Source organism: Lissotriton vulgaris, chromosome 4_1 (assembly GCF_964263255.1).
Source record: "Lissotriton vulgaris chromosome 4_1, aLisVul1.2, whole genome shotgun sequence".
Taxonomy (NCBI): Eukaryota; Metazoa; Chordata; class Amphibia; order Caudata; family Salamandridae; genus Lissotriton; species Lissotriton vulgaris.
This window is the reverse complement of record NC_141691.1, coordinates 1,934,663,212-1,934,685,681: the sequence shown is the minus strand read 5'-3', so window position 1 is coordinate 1,934,685,681 and position 22,470 is coordinate 1,934,663,212.

Genomic DNA, 22,470 nt, shown 5'->3' with positions numbered 1-22,470 from the left:
TCAATATCAGGTCCACCAATGAAGAAGTGGGTGTTACAGAACACTCCGGGTCCTGTGTGTGGTCTCTGCCTGGGTTTGTATGATGACCTGTTCTTGTGGGTTCTTGCTGTGGAAGAGAATTTTTGGTGCCTTGTTGTTGAGGGGAATGGGCTGGCTCACCGCCCCAAATAAGGCTCTGGCTCTGTATTTCATGTCCCCTTGGTTCCTCATTTCCCAGTGACTGTAATGAGAATAGTTTTGGTGACGATGAGAGCCGGGGAGCTGAGATGTAGATATTTTGGCTCTGGAGCGTCAGGTTTATTAATACAGAGTCCTGCTTCCATATCGGGATTCACCACTGCTGCTTCTATCATTCCTTCTCCCTCCGCCCCATGTTCTTCCGTATCTTCCTCGGGGTCCGGTCTTATTACTGGCTCTAAAGATTTGTAGTGTTTCCCTACAAAATCCTTTATAGCTTTGGAGGTTAGCGTATTGTCTTTCTGTTTGGAATTTGTTTGGACACAGTCCCCTTTAGCCTGTTTGGCATTTTTAATTGCCCTTTTAACTTTTCTTTTCTTGCGTCGCCCTTTATTATTCTCCGTAAATGAGGCCTGGCTTTCTTGGCTCTCTTCCAATGATATTGAGACCTCTAATATTTTACTCTTCTCTGGGCTATCTTCGTTACGCTGGATTTGCCCTTTTTTCGGTCCCATTTCTTGCTTTGGTTGCCTAATGTGTAGTGCAGCTATTTCTCGTTTCGTGCGGTCGTTTCTCAATTTTAAAAGTTTAAAAAGGAATAACTGTAACTTTACACTTACCTCTGTTGTGCCTTATGCCCACCGGTTTGCCTGCCTGCCGCCCCTGTTATCCTCTCTTGCGATATCTTCTGGCTTTTTCCTCGCCTTGTTCTCCTTATACTGTTTCCTCTCTCGTTTTGGTTTTCAGAGTTCAACAGTTTTCACTGGTTTTCACTGGGCTCCCCCCCCTTACAGCAGTGCCTCTGTTGGTTTCTTAGGACTCCTATTCTCCAGACTGGGCACCCTGTCCACTTGTGCTTCCGTGGGGGTTGGGAGCTACTAAACAGTAAGTCGGCACTCACGAGTGCTTGGTTCTGTGTTTACTGCACAGCCAGGGGTGACTAGGGTGCTCTCCCAAACTGCACCCTGCGCTGCCCCACACTCCACTATGCTCGTCCTGGGTGCAGGGTGCTGATTTTCGCACCCCCTAGTGGCTTTCCAATCTGGCTTCTCGTCGTTTACTACGACGCACCGTCGGTCCGCAGTCCTGCTCCGCCCCCTCCCTGTACTATGCGTTAGACACACGCCGCGTGTCTAGGGGGGCTAGAGCGGCAAGAAGGAGTATCCGGGCTCACCAGTGATCCTTGTTTGGCGTCCTCTTCCAAGCGAGCCAGCACTTTCCTCCTGTGCTCTACCATCCGCTTGGTCCGTGGTCCGTGGTATGTGGTGTGTGATCCGCGCTCCGCTCTGCGATCAACTGATTGGGTCTGGCAGGCAAGGCTAGGCAGGGCTTGACGACAACAGAGAGAATCACAGTTGCTCACATGTCTAGTTTTCAAAAATGTGCAGCTTTGCCTGGGTGATGGCTGAGTTAGGGAATAAAATCCACAGCTTCCCATAGTTACAAAAAAGAAAAGGCATTCTTGCTAAGAGCCATCTTACCTCCACAGATATAATACTAATTGGTTAAAGTTATTCCACCACCTACACTGTTTGGTTTTAGTACGTCCAGAACTGCTGGCTTCAAAGCACAAATACTTATCAAAGTATCTAAATATTGAAACCAAGCCTTCTGAAGGTGAGCTATAAAGCCACTTCAAGGCTTCAACTTCTTTATGGTCCATTCACTTGACATTCACACACCAATCACAAGTCTTTCATACCGCCGGCCACAAGCCCAATCCAACAGGATCTGTGCACTCACATAAAAATGCCACCATAAAGCAATGACCAATCTTGTTCATACGTGACAAAAGAGAATCAGTTTCACTACATTTTACCACCTGTCAAGTTACCACCTCCTTCTTTCTGAACATTACAGAATGCATGCCTAGTAAACCTTTACTAATGGCTCCCTTGACAGCAACATGAGACTCAGGAAGACATGTCTTCCATGTGCCTTTAGTGCCCCCACTGTGTTAAATCCAACTCCTTCCAGTTTGTGGATGCAAGTTGGGGGTGTCCAAGTATGCCTTCCTCTGAGAGCTCATTTCTCGAACTGAGTGAGCATATCTACCATTGAAAGTAAGGGGAATACTACGTAATTTCCCTAAAGTAATAAACCGCACAGACTTCCACCAACACTTTTACCTTTGCTTTGAAAGTGTGAAACTCAATTGCTAGCTTGTATCAAAAGGAATACTAAAGATGTGAAAACATCATCATACACAAAAGTGTGCCCTGTACCATTGTTCAATAACATTAGCTACTAATTGAGTTTGCACACTTTCAAAGCTAGTCGAAGTGTTGCTGAATAAGTACCACTGGACAGTTCTTTGTCTCTGGTTCTTGTGGACAATCAGGGTGGTCCTTTTGTTGTATACATAAGTTCACTAAAAAGCACTTCACAATCTAGACAAGCCTGTCAAATGTTGCCATATGGTACTCTGTGACGACATGGCTTATCTGCTATTCACAATTATGTGAAGTCTGGGGACTATAATGCACTTGTCAATCGGCAAACAGTACACCTACCACTTTCTGACAGTGGATAAAGGTGTCGAGCAGGCCATAAGGAACACCATGATTTCCTCAAATATAGATTAAAAAAATCCGTAGCTGCTTGCCTAGGAAAGTAGTGGCCTATGGAAGGTCGCTATTCATGCACAGCTATTGAAAGGTTTACATAATGGCATTTCCGCTTTAATCAATTTCCCAATAGTTCATTTTTGTATGCTACAATGTAAAACAATAAGGAAAACTCAGGGCTGCCCGAGATGGTCACTGCGGTCAGTAAATATGACTCTCCTGCCTCTTTCCATGCTTAGAGGAGACTTTACAGCGATGACATGGTGGAGCCTTTTTAGGTGTTGCAGGAATGAGATTAGCAAAATCTTGCTCCTTCAGCCTTACCGCATCCTCCAGAGCATATGAAATGGAGTCTTCTGCTTCAGTAGGGCTAAGACTTTTAATAGCTGACAGCGGAAAGTCAAGGAAAAAACATGAGTCTTCTTAAGGTTGTCTTACGATAAACAGCATACAGATTGTATGTTGCCATCTCAATCAGGTGGGTGAACAGTGTCTTGCACCAAGTGCGAGTTTTATGATTCACATTGTATGACTGAAGATCCAGGTCATTCTTATTTACTCCGCCCATGACTTGTTGTAATCAAGTATAACGCATGGGCTTGTACATTTTGGCCATCTGACCCCAAACCATGGCAGGAGAAGATCTGGAATTTCAGGAGCTTCTTACAAACAAGCTCCTGCAGTAATCCTTTTTCGGTGGCAATGAACTGTACTTCAGGCTACAGTGCCACCCTTTTACAGCTCACTGAACAACTCTAGTCCCATATAGAATTGTCAACATAAAAGTTATAACTTTGTGAAGGAGAGGCTGGACTAGCTCGCATGCAACATTCATTGTCACGTCTAGAGTGGGAGGGCACCCTACAGGGTTGGGAGTGGAGTCCTTAACTGTATACACTCTCAAGCTACACACATAGCCAGTCAAGAACTCACACCGCATGTACAGCTGGATGCCATAGCAAACCTTTTTACTCACAATCTACTGCCAGAACAGCAGCTGCCCTTTGTACAGCTGCAAAAAGAACACATGACAGATGTAAGAATGCTGAATAAAATGACAATGGACGAATACTCAATTGTTTACATTTTGTTTAAAGACCTCAAAAACAGTCATAATTTCTTATTCCAGTGGAATGAATATATATATTCTGCTGTTACAGGAACAGAATTGCTGCATTGCACTTAGACCCAGCACATCTCCATTCAACCTGATGCATCAGAACCACTGCTTTGCCACCGCTGCTAGAGAGACAACTGACGCATCCCCTTGACTGAGTGGAGAAACACAATGCATCACACTCACAACCAATGCATCTCAGAACCAGATTCTTCCTCTTTGGAATCAGCACATCACCATTGTTACGTGGAGAAAATAAATGCATCTCTTTGACTGCGGAATTGACACTGATGAATCACTTGGTTGCAACCTGCATCTTGTGTTTGCAACCAGGATTAAGGTACTTTTGCTCAGCGGGAGCTGCATCGGTCCTGTGTCCAGCCAACACATTATCCCTATCAACTTGATGTCTTGACCTGTCTCAGTCCAGCATGACCAGTTAACCCCCATAGGTGCTTATTGCATCAAGCATCTATGCGCTATTTTCATTTTTATTCTTTAAACCTGTGTATATTGACTTCTACTTACTAGATTTTTGTCACTTTGGTCTTGTTTTATTTATTTATAAATACTTAATTTTGTGGTGTTTTCACTGTGTTATGGTTTTAAGTGTTGCACAAATACTTTATACATTGCCTCTTAAGTTAAGCCTGATTGCTCTCTCTAAAGCTACAAGAAGGTGAGCACAGGTTCATTTATGGTGTGTATCTCAATTACCCTACCTGGGATTGTGGTCCCTGCTTGGACAAGGGTGCATAACTCTGCCAACCAGAAATTCAATTTCTCATCATCAACTAAACATGGGCAGACTTTATTAGGATGTTAAAGACCACTAAGCCAGGTGATTTTTTGATCTTACACTTAGATCCCTTTTAGAAAATAAAGTGCAAAATTCTACTTTGTATTCACATTTGGCTAGGTGTATTGGCCAACACAGGATAAGCTATGACAATACCAATACAGAAAACCCACCAATGATTTGGTCCTTGTCAGAGCCAACTATGAGTAGATAGGATAACACTGCAACATGAGTAGACAGGATAATACGGAATTAAAGAGCTAATATGAGATGTTTTTTAAACGAGTTTTAGATCAATGTAACTTTGTGATGAAATAGTAATTGTGTGTTTTCTTCTAGAACTGGTCCTGAAGAAGTTTTTTTTTATTAGTTTCTCCCAACCGAAACGCTGCGTCGACCCCTGTTCTTGTGAACATTTTAACCAATATTGTATTTTTGTGTATATGTTTTGATCCTATATGTTTTTTAATCAATTGTATAATTTATTTTAACATTACAGTAAGAATATTTCTCTTTTGAATAAACACACATATGTATTTTTGAAAACATTTTGCCTGTCTTGTCTATATCTGACTAATAGTGAACATGTTATGTGATATGTATATGTATTAGTTGCTTTATAGTGTTGGCATATATTGAGTTTGATGTCTCTGCAACTTGTGAGGTTTTGATTCATTGTGAGATTGGTATTCTCAAAAATAGGTTTGGGGCACTACCAGATTAACAATAACCATATTTATGGTTAGCCAGTGGGACCCTCTTTGTTCCTTACCATTACTCCCCTATCACCCAGATTAAGAAGATAAGGGGGCCTCCTTTACTTTACGTGATAGTGCAAAATGGCCATCATATCCCTGCAGCTTGTTGTCAATTCAGGTACAAAAGGGGGTTGGGCTGGACTGTTCCCATGAGGCACAGGGTCAGACTGATTTGCATATAGCCATGTCTGAACTGGGGTGGCAGAGTGGGCTAAAGAACGGTGATGGATTAAACCCAGATCTTTTGACTGGGTGTGAGTGTTTGATTGATTCAGATGCTCCGTCCATCACCACCCCCTTTTGTACCGCTGTTGTCAATTCAGGCTGCATAGAAGGTGGGTTTTAACTGCTTTAGGGCTCATGAAGAGCCGTTGATGTCGACCAGTCTACCTGCATTGGACGGTGGACTTCAACTGCTTATTCACAGTTCCAGAACAGAAAATATCTCTGATAAAAACGAATATACTTTATTGAATAGCGCAGCACACTCTCTTCACTGATGTAACACATCAAAACAAAAGTGAAAAAAGACCGCGCTAATGGAATCTGAGTGATCCACAAATGTCTTACCACACAGTGTTCCTACACACCTCCCAAACACAACAGTAATTCTCCCAGTAACAATGGTGTATTACTGAGCTAATTCCCGTGAAAGGAAAGGCTCCCTAAGCCTCCTAAGACAATGAAACACCAACATTTTGCCTTGCAGATTGACCAGTTCCAGTGATGTGTGTAGCAGAGATGTTTAGGCCAGGTCTCAATCAGCATCCACGGAGACCTGCCAGGTCCAGACATTTAGGAAAGCAAGGTACCTAGGGTAGTCCTGGGTGGTGAAGGTTGCAAGGATCCCAATACATTTTCTTGCCCATAAAACCTTGCAATCACCAAGCCTTTGCTAAATCACAGACTTTTCACATATTTCTGTAATGGGAAATTCTGGACTCTGTGAAGATCCCAAAAAATTCCTAACACTCAGTGTTCCCACACTTCTTGTGGAATTTTAATTTGCGATCTGAACATCATCTGCGCCAGCTTGTCACCTATGTACTACATGCACGGCGGCTATTCTAGGTCACCTATTTACTACGAGCACGGCAGCCATTTTAGGTATCATGGTCTCCCTGTCCACGATCGAATCGCCAGCACGTCCCTCTGACCCAGCAAGCATCCTCCGCGCACCCTGGCTCCCCCTCCCTCCTCCTCCTTATGAGCATGACCCTTCTGCATGACCCTGTCCTTGGGAGTCACGCCAACACCTGACCAACACCTCCTCTCCTCCCATGAATGCCCCTCTGTTGATAAACCTCCCTCCTGCGCTGGATTGTCCACGCAGCATGAATACCACTCCATTGATGGCCCCTCACCCCGTGTCCGACTGTCCACACAGGTCCGAGGCCATTGCATAAGCCGGGAGATATCATTTACTGCCCTTTATTGTATGAGGTCGCTCTCCTTCAAAGGACCCTCTATTGATCCAGGCCTCCCCACCCCCCTGTGATATGATCAGGCGCACACATCCTAAGACTCGACGGAACACTCAGCTGCGTGATGGCCCCCTCCTCTTATCAGCAGGTTGAGGACCTCTATTGTGAAGGTATATGGGGGTGGGATTGACACTAGGATTACGGGGATGTCTTTTTCTTGCTTTACAAAGATCTGATTGTATTAAAGAAAGGTCACATGCCATAAACCAGTGTATAAGAGGCCAGGCCTCCGAGAGGCTGTTAGAGCACCTCGAGATGATACCTTGTTGTCTGATCTGATGTGTTCTGCTCCGTCGGAATAAAACTTCTGTTTCCTGCCTTCTGGTCTCCGGCGCCTGCCTCATTGCTTGGTAAACTTGAATGGTACAAGGGCGGTTAGCGCCGGGCAAATCTTGAGAAAGGTCCTAGCCCTACCTTTTTCCACAATTGGCGTCCCAAAGCGTGGGGCCCATCAGCGACACGTGGATCCAGTGGGAGAGGTCCCGATGACAGAGTGAACGACTGCAACGATCGGGAAGAGCTCGTGTCCAATAGACCCTCGTCTGACAGCCGATCATCCGACCTTCACTAGTTCTGAACAGACCTCTCTCGAGTGATCTACGGTCCTGACTGGGAACCATCAGGAGTGCCGCGAACAACACGAAGGAGAGAGGACGATCGGGCGCTGGATCCAGAGGACAGGAAACAGTCCATGCGGTCCGGGTAAGGTCGTGTAAACACGACGAATTGAGGAAAATTGTTTTTGTTTGGATAATACTAGTATTACGCTTTGTTGAAACCCTCTGGAGATTCACTGTCTGCAAACGGGGAAAAACAAACAGGCTCTCTCTTTGCAAGCAGTGAAGGATAGGTAACGCAGACTTTTGTCCCCATTGTAATCCGCCGTGCCTATCTTCATCCCCCACTGTTTCCCGAACTGTCGTTCGTGGATTATTGTCTGGAGATTCTTTGTCTGCAAACAGGGAAGAACAAGGTCTCTCTTTGCAGGTAGAGAAAGAGTGGGTAACGATAACTTTTCGTGCCCACTTATTCTCCCCACTGGATTGTTTGATTGGCCGATTATTCGGTATTGGTTCTTTTGAGGTATTCACGGCCTCCAAATAACGTAGAATAGAAATATTCTGTCTAGTCTTTGTCCGCCGTGATAAGATAGGTAGTGCAGACTTTTGTCCCCGTTGTAATCCGTCATGCCTGTCTTCTCCCCACTGGTTGGTAGCCTGTTTAGCCCGGACCGCTTATTAGAGATGAACCATCCAGCTCCACTGGAGGGCACCCCTAATAAGGACATGTTCACTAAGTATGGACTAGTCGCTATAGCTTACACTAAACTATGGCATAAATATACGAAAAAGAACCCTGAAAGTCAGTGGCCACTGATAGGTTCCTTTGACGAAAATAAAATAAAAACATTAGAAATAGCGCTCCAGAAGAATAAAACCACGCCCACTATGCTCGACAGTATCGGCATGTGGCGCAAAGAAACGGAACAACGAAAGAAAAGAGAAGAAGCAAAAATAGGGAAAGAATTACGAAAGGCAGCCCACCTAGCCGCGAAGCAACTAGAAGAAGAAATAAAAGAAAGAAAAGATACTATGCAAAACCAAGAATCAGGGTCGACAGGCCAATGTCCTGTTAGGACCCCCTCTGCGCTCTACCCTGAGTTGCCCTCCAAACAACGGGCGAACGATGAGTTACTACTAGGTCCCCCAATCATCTACATGCCCCCTCCATATGCCCCCTGCCGACAAAGCTTTCACGCTCCGAGTGTGAGCGAAAGCGATCTCAGTGCTAGTGCACCAGCCCTTACGGCCTTTGCACCAGCCACATTAACAGCCTCATCAGACGACCCCGAGCCTAGCAAACAATCACCAGCCAGACTAAATAGGTTGAGCAAAGATGAGCGGGATGGGATCGACAAAATAGCAAAGACATTAGTAGAACGAAGGGAGAGCGAAGATTATACAATGAGCGTATATAATTCACATGCCGATAGCCACAGACGCATTTCATCTTGCGATTCAGCTACTACACCCTGAACGCGTATGAAGATAGGTATCAGAGTAAGGGACCCGCTAAACTAACAACACAGTATAGGAAAATTGATGTTGGAGACGGGACTGAACGTGAGGCGACGGAGCTCTTCATGCAAATGCTTGAGGTCTTCCGCCACCTCGCGGAACAGAAACCAGAAGCCAAGGTTACGGTCCCTGAAACAACCTCGGCAGAAGTAGCCAATACTATGATGCCTATCAGAGAAGCGGCTCCTTACTGGATCCCGCCACGGGGCCAGGGAACGAGCGATGATATTAATAACGAAAATGCAAAGGGAAGGGTTGTGTACAATTGGGTTTACCAACCATGGGACCGACAAGATATCCTAACCTTTAAGCAAACCCTGCCCGACTTAAGAAAGAACCCGACAGCATTTTATACCGAATTAGGCACAGCCTTGGGTTCGACAATAATGACTTTAGCAGATATTGACTTGTTCTTTGGGTTATGTCTGCCGGCTGACGTGTGGAAGCAAATCCGGAAGGCTGACCACACGGATCTGTTTGGACATACCTGGGACCAACTCGGTAAACTAGATAGACAGCGAGAGCCGGGGAGTAAACCAGTGAAGGACATACTGGAACTCCCAGATAAAATAGTTCAGAAATTAAAAACACTGGTCCCGGAAAGAAAAGTAGACTGGTCGATAGTCACGGCCTGTCGACAGAAACCCCAGGAAGATGTGTCAGAATACTTCTCCCGATTTGAGACAGTGTTCTCTGACTACAGTGGCCAAGACATGACCACCGCAACCGGACAGCACCTGTTTGTGCAAAATTATGTAAAGGGACTAACACAAGAAGTCTCCCATAAACTGCAGACGAGTGAGAGTAGTTGGGGGGCCTCCAAACCTGCAGCTATCCTTCAGATGGCTCAGTATTACGAGCACCAAAAGAATGAGAATGATAGGGCGTCCGAGAAAAAGAAGAAAGATTTAAAGGAAAGGGTAATGATAGCCCAGATACAGGGTATAGCGCTAGGACGGGAACATCAAAGGGGGAACTACCAATCAAACACCCCCAGAGATCTACCTCCTAAAGATCACACCCCAACATCCCACACTGGACGGAGAGACATTAGCAATGACCAATGCGCCTTCTGCAAAGGGTTCGGCCATTGGAAAACCCAGTGTCCGGTTCTGCTAGAGATGAATAGAAATAGGGATTCCAGGGATGTGGCAGGTGGTCCGAGGAATAGAGTACAGGGACGAGGGAACTCCAACGACACCAACAATGACAGATCAGGAAGACTGAACACATTTGACCGTCCCCGACAGAACCAATATCAGCTATCCGAAGGTGAAAATGCCCCCGATTTTGCATAGGACTGCCAGGGGCAAGGGAGGGATCCAGTCGAGCTCTGTGTTGACCAGCAAGGTCCTTATGTCACCGCTAAGGTCTTGGGTACAGAGTCTCCATTCTTGGTAGACACTGGGGCGACACGTAGTGTGTTATCAAAACGACTGATTCCAAGGGCACCCTTGTCTGGCTCACACATAACGTCGATAGGTTTCGACGGGACGCCCTCCACTAACCCCCTGTCCGTACCTATTACCTTTGACCTAGAAAACAACACTGCTGACGCGACATTCCTACTCTCCTCCAACTCCCCTGACGCCATTATGGGCATTGACTTACTGAAGCATTTTCGAGCTACCATTAGGTGTTCCCCAGATGGAATACGAGTCATCCTGTACGACAACCCAGACATGCCCAGGTCCCCTCCCCCGCGACACATGTGCTCCATAACTGACGCTGACCTGTCCTTGCTTGACACCCTGCCTCCGTACCTGTGGGCCAAAAATGACTCTGATGTGGGACGAATGATGATTGATCCTATTCACATAACTGTACGACAGGACGCTATGCTCCCGAAACTCCCGCAATATCGGATATCCCCAGAGGGTGAGAAGGCACTGGTAGCGATCATTCAGTCTCTGGTAGATGCAGGAGTGGTTGAAGAGGTGGTTAGTAACGTCTGCAACAGCCCAATCCTACCTATTGTTAAGAAGCAAGGTGAAGGAGATGAGAAAGCGTACCGCTTCATCATCGACTTGCGAGAGATTAACAAAGTAGTTGTACCCCAATATCCCGTAGTCTCTGATATCACCACCATTTTGACCCTCATCCCGTCCACCGCCACCACCTTCACTGTTATCGACCTTAAGAACGCGTTTTTCTCTATCCCCATCCATCCAGACAGCCGTTACCTCTTCGGCTTCACTTTAAAATCCCGCTCGTACCGATTTTGTAGAGCTCCCCAGGGGTACACTGAAAGTCCCAGCATTTACAGCCAGGCCCTCAAAAGACAGCTGGATGCCTTCCAGCTACCAGAGGGAGTGGTGTTGATCCAATATGTCGACGATATCCTTTTGGCGGCCGACACCACCCCGCTTGCAACGACAGCCACTGTCCAACTCCTACACTTCCTTGCAGAAAATGGCCATAAAGTCTCCAAAAAGAAGTTGCAGTTCTGTCAGCCACAGGTGACTTACCTAGGCCATCTTCTGTCCAAAGAAGGGAGGAAACTTACCCCTGACCGAATCCAAACCATCCTAGACACCCCCATCCCAAAAACACAAAAACAGGTCCGCTCTTTGGTTGGCCTAACCTCTTTTTGCAGACAGTGGTTGCCTAATTATAGCCTCATTGTGAAACCATTACTTGCCCTGCTGACCAAAGATGTCCCCTCCCCGCTTCCTTGGACCACTGAGTGTCAAGCCTCCTTTAAGGAATTGCGGGATGCACTCTGCTCAGCACCCGTCCTCGGAACGCCGGATTACTCCAAACCCTTCTCCCTCTTCACCCACGAAAGGGAGGGATGCACATTGTCTGTCCTGACTCAATCGATTGGCCCTAAGCAGCGCCCTTGTGCCTACTTCTCCGCCACTCTTGATCCTGTAGCCAGAGCTTTACCTGCCTGCCTTCGAGCAGTAGCTGCCGCTGCTGTCTCTATCCGTCAGAGCGAGGGAATCGTACTTTCCAACTCCCTCACTGTATTAGTGCCCCATGCAGTTGACACGCTTTTGAACCAGACAAAGACCCAACACCTGACTAGCGCACGACTGACAGGGTACGAGTTGACTCTGCTTGCACCCCACATCACACTAAAGAGATGCACGACTTTGAATCCTGCCACATTGTTACCCCTGCCTGAAAACGACCCCGACGTCCCTCCCATACACGACTGTGTGACCCTCACAGACGAACAGACTAGGAGTAGGGTTGACCTCCGAGACACTGCTTTCACTGACCCCGATGGAGAGCTATGGGTAGACGGCTCATGCATCAAACTCCCAGATGGCACCACTTCAGCTGCCTATGCAGTCACGACAGCCCGAACAGTAGTTGAGACAGCCTGCATCACACAACGATCTGCCCAGGCAGCAGAACTGATAGCCCTCACCCGAGCATGCATCATAGCCGCAGGGACCACCACGAACGTATATACGGACAGCCAGTATGCCTTCGGAGTGGTCCACCATTTTGGGCTCCTGTGGAGGGAGAGGGGATTCCTGACGTCCCACGGTACCCCAATCCTCCACGGAGATTTAGTCTCCGCTCTGATTGAGGCAGTTCTCCTCCCCAAACGATTAGCGGTGATCAAATGTCAGGCACACAAAAGGGTGACAGACTTAGTCGGACAAGGGAATGCATTAGCCGACATCACTGCACGAACCACAGCTGAGAATAGGACGGTGACACGCATATATGTGACCAGGTCACAAGCAGAAAAATGGAGTGACACAAGGGAAATGATCAGAGACATACAGTCGGCCAGCACCCCTCACGAACTGACTAAGTGGGCAAGGGTGGGTTTGAAGGACGAAGAGGGTTGCTGGCGAACAAAGGATGCAAACAAATGGTTGCTGCCCGACTCATACCTGATCCCCATACTGACAATGGCACATTCCCCCGCACACATAGGATCTGCACCCATGATCGAACTCATTTCCAAAGTCTGGCACAATGACAAAATCCCCGACTCAGCCAGACGCCTAGTTCAGCAGTGCCTTATCTGCCTGCAACACAACCCCGGGAAAGGAACTGTAGTGCCCCGGGGAGGGTTTGGGACCCCCAATCACCCCTTTGAGGTCCTTCAGATGGATTACATCCAACTAGAGAGATGCCAAAACCTGAAGTATGTACTAGTCATTGTATGTGCCTTCAGTAAATGGGTAGAGGCCTATCCAACCCGTGACAACACTGCCATGACTACTGCCAAAGTACTACTGAAAGAATTCTTCCCTCGCTATGGCCTTTGCCGAATTTTATGGAGCGACAATGGCCCCCACTTCATAGCTGAGGTTATCCAATTAATCCTAAAGGGGTTGGGGGTGAAGCAGCGGTTTCATGCGGTCTTCCACCCCCAATCCGCCGGTCTAGTGGAACGCCATAATGCCACACTGAAGCTGAAACTGGCAAAAATAGTGGCCACCACTGGACTTAACTGGCCGGATGCCCTCCCACTGGCCTTGTTATCAATGCGCTCCACTCCCACCAAGCACCATCTGACCCCCTACAAGGTCGTGTTTGGGCGACCGATGAATCTCTGGACTGCTCCCAAACCGACCTCCATTCATGACGTCCCGGACGTCCTACTGTCTGATTATTTGTGCAAGTTAACTAAAACGTTGTCTGTCATTCATCAACAGGTGCAGCAGGCCATCCCCGATGCTTCCAGGGGCCCCGGCCACGACATCCAACCGGGAGATTTCGTATTGATACGAAATTTCCAGCGAACCAAGAGTCTGGAACCTCGGTGGACGGGCCCCTGGCAAGTGCTGATCACCACCCGAACGGCACTCCGAGTGGAGGGGAAGAAGCACTGGCTGCACGCGCATCATTGCCGAAAGGTCTCTGCAAACCTGGCCACGACAGAAAACGTCAGCACCCAAGAAGAGCTCCTGAGCAAGGACCGACCGATATTGGACTGTTATCCCGATACTGAGGCACTCGAACTTGCAAAATTCTCTGATCCCACTGTGCCATCCAGAGAAGGGTATTTCCTGCGTCGAAAGGAGGGAGTTTCGGCTAAGTAGGCCACGGACTAAGTTAAATCTCAGAACGGTGACCTAAACACAATCAAGGGTTGCCGGGAGAGAAGCTAAACGAAGTCTGTGGTTCTGCCCGCTACCGAGCCCCCTTGAAGGTGATGGAAGCGCCAGATAAGAAGATAATGGAAGCGCCAGATAAGAAGATGATGGAAGCAACAGGAAATACCCAGTATAGAAATCCAAAGACTGACAACTTGCACAAATCAAAGACAATCGCACTCCTCATTGTCTTCCTCTTCTGCCTCCTCCTCATGACCTCCTTCTGGATTCTGGAGGAAAGCACACCGGCTCATGAGGCATTGCTACCTACTGCACAGCCGACCCCCCTGAAAGAGCATCACCTAATCTCTCTGTCGCCTCAGCTCCGAGAAAGGCGCAGGGAATTCTGGAACAATTCCTTCGTGCAACTGTTGCACCAACACAACCTTGCTGCGAATGCTACGAACTGTTGGATCTGCGGGTTGCTCCCGCATGCCACTGGACACTCTATTCCCTTCATCCCTTCACCCTTCTCAGTTCACGGCTCTTGCCTCGCCTGGCTGATCCTCATGCAAGAGAGCCACAAGGACAAGGACAACGCCACCTCCAGCCGGACAGCGTCACACTTCTACTCTGGGTTCTGGCTGAACAAAACAGGAAAGACTCCTACTGCCCTGTGTCCTGCGCTCGCCGGCGCCACCTTCCTCAAAGACATTCCAGCCAAGGAACGAGTCGAAGTACAGGTGCTCCACAATCCAGCCAGAACCACCTTCTCTCATCTGCAAAAACAAACTACCGCCACTCTAACTGTGGCCCTGTCTGTTATCAATGTCACCGGCCTTGTGTGCCTAGAAGGCCAGGGAACGCAACTGGTGGGTCACAGCGCCTGCCGAATCACCAGAACATTGGACTCAGCTGACCCCCCTTCCTTTGTTGCTTCTCCGAACATGTACTTTGTGTGTGGCACCAAAGCTTACACCTGGCTCCCGAGAGGTTGGAAGGGCGCATGTTACATTGCCTTCGTTCTTCCACCCACATATGTAGCCCCTGCCAACCATCACCGACAGAGGCGTGCAGATGACGTTGGACAAGCCGACTCCACCGGAGCACAGTTCCTAGATGCAGCAAAGGGACTTGTTCCTCTGTGGGGCCCAATGGCAAACAGCCGTGCTATCCGGCACCTGACCCAGGCAGTAGAAACAACGATCAACATCACTGCCGGTATCCTCGCCAACAACACTGCGGAACTTCAGGCGGTCCGCCTTGTGACCCTTCAAAATAGACTTGTCCTAGACGTGGTCCTAGCCGACCGAGGAGGAGCATGCCGCATCATCGGATCCAGCTGCTGCACATACGTGCCTGACAACTCGCCTTCAGTCTACAAAGCCATTGAACACCTCCACAGACTTTCCTCAGAGGTTCACCAAGAACAAGAAGGATGGTCGCTTGGGAACTGGTTTTGGAACACTTTGAAGAATTGGGGTTGGAGGTTGTTTTCCTTCGTGCTGATACCTGTTGTGATCTTATGTGGGTGTTGTTTAGGTATCCAATGTCTGCCACCTTTGTGCGGCCTTGTTTCTAACTGTATGTGCCCAAAGACTTTGGACTTCCGAAATGAGCACATGAGTCCCCTCTATGAAGTAGAAATACGTGGCCTTATGGGGATAAATCCAAACTGACAAGTTGGCGAGATATGTTAAAAGGGAGGACTGTGGAATTTTAATTTGCGATCTGAACATCATCTGCGCCAGCTTGTCACCTATGTACTACATGCACGGCGGCTATTCTAGGTCACCTATTTACTACGAGCACGGCAGCCATTTTAGGTATCATGGTCTCCCTGTCCACGATCGAATCGCCAGCACGTCCCTCTGACCCAGCAAGCATCCTCCGCGCACCCTGGCTCCCCCTCCCTCCTCCTCCTTATGAGCATGACCCTTCTGCATGACCCTGTCCTTGGGAGTCACGCCAACGCCTGACCAACACCTCCTCTCCTCCCATGAATGCCCCTCTGTTGATAAACCTCCCTCCTGCGCTGGATTGTCCACGCAGCATGAATACCACTCCATTGATGGCCCCTCACCCCGTGTCCGACTGTCCACACAGGTCCGAGGCCATTGCCTAAGCCGGGAGATATCATTTACTGCCCTTTATTGTATGAGGTCGCTCTCCTTCAAAGGACCCTCTATTGATCCAGGCCTCCCCACCCCCCTGTGATATGATCAGGCGCACACATCCTAAGACTCGACGGAACACTCAGCTGCGTGATGGCCCCCTCCTCTTATCAGCAGGTTGAGGACCTCTATTGTGAAGGTATATGGGGGTGGGATTGACACTAGGATTACGGGGATGTCTTTTTCTTGCTTTACAAAGATCTGATTGTATTAAAGAAAGGTCACATGCCATAAACCAGTGTATAAGAGGCCAGGCCTCCGAGAGGCTGTTAGAGCACCTCGAGATGATACCTTGTTGTCTGATCTGATGTGTTCTGCTCCGTCGGAATAAAACTTCTGTTTCCTGCCTTCTGGTCTCCGGCGCCTGCCTCATTGCTTGGTAAACTTGAATGGTACAAGGGCGGTTAGCGCCGGGCAAATCTTGAGAAAGGTCCTAGCCCTACCTTTTTCCACATTCTCTCAATAAAACAGTTCCCCAAATTTTCCCCAAATAAATGCATAAAGTATATTAATTATATTGGACCTCATAACAGCAGTTTATTTGCTAAGACTATGAATTAGATAAAGATGAAGCAGAATTTCAAAGGACTCAATATATTTCAAAAAGCAGATTCATACTACACAGTTCTTAAATTGCAATATATACAGAAATGTGAAAATGTCAGTTGATGTTCTGCTGAGATATGATGCTCTGCAGAGATGTCTAGAGAGTTCATTTACAAAAAAAATGCTGTCATCCTCAAGTACCAAGCTAATGGTTTCCACATTATTTAGTTCAAGAAAATGAATCCTCAGTGTGCTGACCATGGCAGGATTATCCAGATTACGAACCATTTTTGAAACCTAGATAGTCCATTATAGCACCACTTCATGACGTGGCCGGCTATATTAGGTAATTACAGATTCAACCTACTGCTAGGTAGGATATTTGCACCCCTCTGCAGCAGGTACATTAACGTAACAACTATTTGGTTCCTGCAAACAAAATAATGTATTTAGAGCAGATACATTTTCCTTATAGGCTACATTTCACAAGAGGACGATGGGGGCTGGAGCAATGTCAGTTTTAACCTGTGCTAACTTTGCCCCAGTAATATGCACTAATAAAAAGACCATTCCAGATTGGAATGTTGCGAGTTCATGCTTGGCCATTCATTCTGTGTGGCTGGTAGGTTTAGTTAGTAACAACGTTTTATGTATCAGAAGAAAAGAAATGTCATACAAGTCACTGCCTTAAGAACAACATAATTAAATATCATGTACGGGTGTGCAATTTCTTTACACAGCAAAGTCTTGTTTGGCATACCATTTGTAAAAGATGAGAAGGGAGTTTAGCGAACTGAATTCTTGGCTTCTCAACTGTGACATAGAACTAGTGTGGGACCAAAGCAGTAGCTGCTCGTGGAGGGAGTACTGCGGGCTGGTGGGCAGGGCGGGGGAGGAGCAGGGTGGGGTGTAGTAAACTGCGGCATGTGGCCGAACAGAGGTAACTAAACAAATAAATAAAAACACAGAATTTCATTGCGCACACTGCATTGCCAAATGCGATGCAGCGCGCACAACTAAAAATTGTTTTATTTATTTATTTGTTTACTTATCTCCATCCAGCTGTATTCTGTAGTTTACTACACCCCACCCTGCTCCTCCCCTGTCCTGCCCCACTGCCTTGCAGCACTCCCTCCACATGCCGCTACTGGACCATAGTTTATATCTGCTCCTCACACACAACACTGTGGAGTCCCACAGGGGTCCATTATTTCCACATTATTATTCAACATCTACCTAACCCGTTTACCAAACCTGATGAAATCACCCAACCTCGCCTGTTACAACTATGCAGATAGTACCCAAATACGTTTTTTAAAGGATGGTCTGGAAGACCTCTACAATTTATGACATGATGGCTGCCTTCGGGTCATAAACATATGGATAATGAATAACCATCTAAAGTTAAATACTGCGAAGACAGAGATTATGACCTGCGATAAAAAAAGATACCAGCCTACTGTGGCGGTTGACGCCATGTGTCCCGATATCGGGCATGCAGTGCCGCCAAAATTGATCACAGCATGTGCCGATTAGAGCCAGAGATAACAGTCTAGTGTTCCCTGATAGCATGCTAATGACCCCGTCCCATAGCCTCAAAGTATGGCTGCTGAAGCAAATTTATGACGCGCTCAGGAGCCAACGCATTTGCCAGTAATTAGAAATGGTTTCAGCATTTTGGTCGCTTGTTATGAACTATACACTTTCTGGCTTGGATTATCTTGCTTCTTATTTTTTGGAGACTTGATACCCAGGCTTGAAATATTTCACCTTTTGTTTTCTGGATAATAGATAATCTACGAGTCATTATTGTTTTAGTGACTGTAGTGAGCCACTCACCTGAAACTCCAGGTGGTTCTAATACAACAAACAATTTATTACAATTCAAAATAAAACAATTTATACAATAATAGTGCCCAAAGGCACATATGATCTAAAAACGATAAAAAATCACAATTTGTTTAAAACAATTAGTCAAGAAATCACAGTTGTTGTTGTCGACGCAGCGTTTCGGTGAATCAGTGATAATACCTTCTTCAGGACAAACAATTCTATAAGAAAACATTACAATTAGAAACATTCCATTATGCATGGAAATCGGCATCCTATTACTCTTTGCTCCTAGACATTTTTTTGCTGTTTATTGGGCACATTTTTCACACACATTTAAGAAAAAGGTTTTTGATAATCACAGTTGGGTTCTATGAGGTACATTCCTGAGGGCATTTGGAATATATGACTATACACTTGGTTCTTAAGACATGAAGACATAAAGTCCTCATATAGGTAGCTTGTAAAGAGAAAATCATACAGCATACCTGTGTGTTACTTTTTCAAATTCCTCTCTCTTTCAATTTGGAGGAATGTTTTGAGTCGAACTCAATCAGACATGAGGAGCTTCTGGTATCTTTAAATTCCAGATTAGCAGTCCCTTGGTAAAGAAATATTTGTGATTACATCACTTGTACATTTCAATTCGAGATTACAAAGGTTTGCGTTTTTCACAGGAGCCACTAATAGTTCTATGCTTATTTACCTTATTCTATCAGGAGCTTTATGTTGATGAGGATACCGGAGGGGGGCCACCGTGTTGTATATTAAAAACACTGTAGAAATGAAAATGAAGGAAATGGTCTTATATTTCAAAAAGCGACTATGTTATTATTTGCACGGTTTATCTGTTTGTTGGAGTGTCCTTGAAATAGTTTAAACTGAAAAAGAGTAGGTCTTGTCTGATTTGATTACAGGGATAGAGGGCGCCCTTAGAGGCATGAGTAAACCTTTGTTTCATTTTAGAATTTATAGGACTCATCAGATAACATATCTATTATGACATAAGAGATCAGTTGATTGATGGTTTAGGCCTTCAGGTTATGTCTAAGGTTCTACTCACCTATGAATGGGAATTTTTATCCCTTATTATCGTGCCACTGGATGCCTTCAATTCTGCCTGCAGCGTCGAATATTATCAATAGTGGTTGTTCATCAATCCAACCTGTATGGGGTTATATAATAGCCGCAATGGGTACTCTTATACAGTTGCTAAAGCAGTATTTGGTATTGCTGCGGAGCTATACGTGATCGTTTTATAGTATCAGCATAAAAAAGGATAGACTCTTATGTTGTTTATAACCAGTTAACACTCCACTGAATTTGGAACATCTATGTAATTTTTGGGGAACTCGGTGTAGGAAGGAAAGTATTTAAATATCCCGCTATTGTACTGCTATGCCATGTGCGATAACACGGCCAGTTTACGGCTGTGCTGGAGTTCCACAGATATGGACAGAGTTTCTTAATCATTAATGGGCCGGTTTGTTCTGCCGCTGTTATCGGGTTTCTAGGGGAAATGTTAAGTTAAAAAATAGGCAGTTCCCGAGTTGGGTTGATATACCGAAGATTTGGGGCCACTCTTACCTTTTTATTAGTAACCGGCCTCCCTGCTCCCCTCTCGGTCCTTTCCGCATCGGGTTACGTGGACGATCAGCCAAATGTATACATCGGCGTTCGTCGGCTTCTTTTTTAAGACAAGTTTTCGCGGGAACAAGTGTTAATTAGATGACGCGGTTTACCCGCGTCTTCTCCCCGTTAGACTTGTTAGACTTGGGAACTACAATTGTAGTTCTGTATGTCATTAACGTATCGTGGTGGTAGATGTGCGCATGTAAACACTTTAGCGCATTTGTCTATGTTTAGGTGATATTTGGTTTGATTAGAGGAGCTTATCGCTACTTATTTATATTGCCGCTATATATTCTTTAAATTAACTATATGCAGCTTCCTGAATGAAGATGTGAGTTATAAATAAGTGATGCTTATTTATAATCAAATATATCGAGGGGGTGATATTTTATACGGATGATTTACTGATGGTATTTCATTATGTTCCATGCTAAGGAACATTGGTCCGAAATAAATATCTATTGCTTGTCAGTGATAGGAAATCTCGAGGGGGTGATCTATTATGCGGATAGAATGCTACTGGTGTTTCACTATGTTCAATTCGAAATAAATATCTATTGCTTATCAGTGATAGGAAATCTCGAGGGGATCATATATTATGCGGATAGAATGCTACTGGTATTTCACTATGTTCAATTCATATATTATTATATTAAGAGGAGGTAGGCTATTACAGTCACTCGACCTGAGCACGAACTCGTCAGTGGTGCCTCCTGTTTGCGCGTGTAGATACGTAAATAATGTCTGGGTTCAGGATTATTGTAGAATTCTTTCCCGGTCTTCTCTTGAATTAAGGCCATCATTCACTGAGTTGAAACGGGACATATACAATTGCTCGCGTTTTTTCCGTTTTGTGTTAATGTCACCGCCTCTCATGTTTTGGGTGATATCTCTAATCCACACCATTTTAATTCTTCAATTTTATGGCCAGCTGTTTTCCAGTGATCTGACAGTGGGGCCCCTGGTTTGTTGCAACGTATTGCAGATTTATGTTCATTTAATCTGAGTCTAATTTCGAGTGATGTTTCGCCAATGTAGACATATTCGCATGGGCATTTGATTAAATATATTACATTTTTGGATCTGCAATTTATAAACGATTTGATGTGATGTTTTGTTTTTTTGTGCTCAATGTGATTGCCCTTGATAACATTATTGCAATTTGAGCATTTGCTACATGGGAATGTTCCGACCGGGAGTGGGTTGTTATCTACAGTTCTTTGGGCTTGGGTTGCTTCTCTGTATGTGTGCACTAGGCTATTCCTGATTGGGAATAAGCACGATTTCGTCCAGTTGACTTTCAACCCTGCTACCACACTTAGGGCTTTCAGCAGCGATTTTGCACCCAGCAGGGCTTCTCTCGTATCTGCCAAGAACAATAATAGGTCATCTGCATAAAGTGCGATATAGTGAAATTGCCCATATACGTCCAGTCCCTGGTATGCATGCCCCAAACGGGCGTGCGCCGCAAGTGGTTTCATCGCCATAGTGAACAACAACGGGGAAAGGGGACATCCCTGGCGTGTGCCCCTACCTACTTTACATGCCTCAGAGATCACCCCTCTAGTTCGCACCCTGGCCGTGGCATCTTTGTATAACAGGGCCGTCCAGCTCACAAAATCTGGACCCAACCCCATCGTATGCATGACATGGAAGAGGTAATTCCATTCCAGGCTATCGAAAGCCTTTTCGATGTCTACAGCAAATATCGCTGCAGTGTCCGTCTCATAAGTGTCGGCCTCCAGAAAATGCAGGAGCCATTTTATATTAAGCGCCGTGTTGCGGGTCAGAATGAAACCGGACTGATCGGCATGGATCAACGTGGACATGTGGGTCAGCAGCCTAGTTGCTAGGATTTTGCTCAGGATTTTGTAATCCAGATTTAGCATGGATAAAGGGCGATACGCCGTTCTATCCCAGGGTTGCTTTCCCGGTTTCAATAACGGGATAATGATCTCCTCCTTGGTGGATTTCGGTAGTCCGCCCAACCGTTTGGCCTCATTGTGGAGCCACGTCAGTCGAGGCGCTAAGAGGTCTATATAAGTGAGGTAGAATTCCACCGGAAAGCTGTCTGATCCCGGCGTTTTATTCCATGCCATACTTTTGATGGCTACTCTCACTTCCCTCACATGGTTGTTCCTTCCCAGTTGTTTCGCATCTTCCTCTTCCAGTTCCGGCAAATCTAGACCCCTCGTGAAGTTCTGTAATTCTTCCACTGATGGCAGCACCCTACTACGGTAAAGCTCCGTATAGTAATCAAAGAATAGCTCATTTATTCCCTGTTGATCAAAACAGGCTA